This window comes from Vigna unguiculata, unplaced genomic scaffold, assembly GCF_037176805.1.
Source record: "Vigna unguiculata cultivar grain cowpea cultivar isolate G323 ecotype 2 unplaced genomic scaffold, ASM3717680v1 ptg000166l, whole genome shotgun sequence".
Taxonomy (NCBI): Eukaryota; Viridiplantae; Streptophyta; class Magnoliopsida; order Fabales; family Fabaceae; genus Vigna; species Vigna unguiculata.
The window spans coordinates 1-2,500 of record NW_028196805.1 but is presented as its reverse complement, the minus strand read 5'-3'; positions in this window follow the sequence as shown (position 1 = coordinate 2,500).

The following is a 2,500-nucleotide window of genomic DNA, read 5'->3' as shown; positions in this document are numbered from 1 at the left end:
GCAGTGACTGAGGGGGACTTGTTCTGTGATAAACAAATGACTCCAAACAAGAACCTCAGGGCAGCCAATCCTAAGAAAAGAGGTGAACCTGAAGCAGTAAGAGTAAGCGTGGTGCTATGACCTTTTTCGAATCGAATGATTCAGCGCTCTCAGAAAGCGGATCAAAGGCTTCCTATTCAACGGATTCGGATTATTCTACTTTAGATGCTTCCTCGGCCGCGCAGTACGTACTTCTGTTTGGAGAGTCTGTTCCTTACTTAGCTAGGACTTGGAGTGACTAGAGTAGCCCCTCTGTATCCGAGCCTTTTTGTTTATGCACCTGAAACGGCTTCCGATTTTACTTACTTATAGTAAAGTAAAGTGGATCGACCCGTTCAGTAGAATTCCGAAGAAAGAAGGCTAGGCTTCTTGAACCAGAGCTAATTCGATCTTCCCCTTTCGACAATGTGTTTGAATAGCAAGCAAAAGTACCACGACCGAACAATTCAATTCGGTTAACAAACTACTTCTAGAATGAACTACATCCATCAACCGGCATACCTTTCTTCTCGTAACTACGATCTGTCTTCGTTCGGTGTTGATATGATCTTTCTATCAAGAGAAGATCGGGAATTGCCGCTAGGCTTTTCTTTTAGCTCTCACTCATCCCGGGCGATTCTGATTCTTATTGGCCACTAAGGAGTAGTTGTTTTGACCAAGAGAACGAGCTAGACAGAAAAGGTACCACCGAAAGAAGGTCGACCTCACCCCCTTTGGTAAACCGAAGCAGAGAAAGAGGAAGAAGCAAAGCTAGGCCATTCGATTAGGGATGTTCTCACCTGTGCGTACTATCTTGAAGAAGGAATATAAAAAAGAACCTGATTCTTTTTCGCATCTCCCAAGTTCGAATGCTTTTTTGCTGTTAAAAGAAATCGAATACCATTCGTGACCCAATTCAAAAACGGAGTGACTGAAGACCTCCTCCCCCTTTCCCGCCTATCCCTCCCGCAAGAGAGGACTCGTTCTGGCTTTAAAGAGCCTCTTTTTTAGCAGTCTCGCCCATAAGATGAAGATTGACCATCTCTTCTTCCAAGCTTCTTTCTGCTTCTTCTCGGCGTAACGAAAGAACTAGATGAGGAGAGGCCTCCGGTTTCAAATCCCTACCCTACGCCTTACGAGGGCGCCCTAGCCAGATTCACTCCCAAGGGTCAATCAAGCCTTTGAAACTAGTTCAAATAGTCGTCACAGTCTTCGTTCCTGCTTTCAACGAGACTTTCTTAGCTGCATCAGCTTGTAAAACTCTCTCTCCTTCACCAGGAAAGGGAGAGCGGACAAAGTACCAGACGATTTGGGTTGGGTAAGAAGAGCGTACGATAAGAGTAAGCAGACGATGTCGATAGAAGACGATTCGTGGGATCTTCCTAAAAGTAAAATAAAGATAAAAATGAGCTAAGCTAAAGAAGGTATGCCCAGCCCATGAAATTCGATGTCGAATGAGTACGATTTCGAGCATAAAGAGAGAAGAAAAAGGAACTATTTAGCAAGAATCTAGGTTTAGCAAGATAGCTGCCAGAAAGACTGAGCTTAGGTGCATAGCGCTTAAATAAGTGGTTGAAGAGTAGCTTTCCATCCCGACAATGACTACTGACTTTCCATTTTTGGGATTTCACTTCACTTAAAAGACTGGACTTCCAGCAGCAATGAGAGCAAAGGCAAGGAATTGATGCGCCTCGAAGAATGGGGCAAGGCCAATTTCCAGACAATGGCAAGTGCTTGAGAAGGAGCTGTGAAAGAAGGGGCTGCTAGAGAATAGGGAGCTCTTGAAGAAGAAGGGATTGCGGGGTGAACGGCATTCTGTTGTACTACTAACACTAGCTGTACTAGAGTAGTTTAGTAGCGCCTTTTGAATCAAAATCAAATAGGCGAACCCTTTCCGAATCCGAAAGGCGAACAGCCCGCATTGCAAGCAAATAGATAGCCCCCGCCCGTTTGAGTCGTTGCGAGCCGGAAAGCGTACCGGCAGTTTGAGTCACGAAAGGGCCGCTTGCTTAATCTTTATTTTCTTATTTATATATATATATATACAAACAAAGAAGAAATTTTTTTATCCAATTGTTCATTCCTGGAAGAGGAAGAAGCAGATAGAGCAAAGGCCTCCTCTTTCCGTCCACTCTTCCCGAAGTGAGCGAATTGCATGTAGAGATCCGTAGGGGCTTATAGTTTAATCGGTTGAAACGTACCGCTCATAACGGTAATATTGTAGGTTCGAGCCCTACTAAGCCTACCACCCCCTTCTCTTCACCCGATACAAGAAGGCAGTCGAAGTCCCCTCCACTCTTCATTTTATGGGAAGACATCGCGTTCCTAGTCGATTTCCCTCATTGCACTGTCCCCTTAATGCTACGAAGTGAAGCAGGCATAGAGACCAACCAAACCATAGGGTATCTATCCTGTGATCTTTCATCAACCCCGGCTCGGTATCGGTAGTCTCAGTCTTTCCCTGCCTGCCCTGGTATGAGTT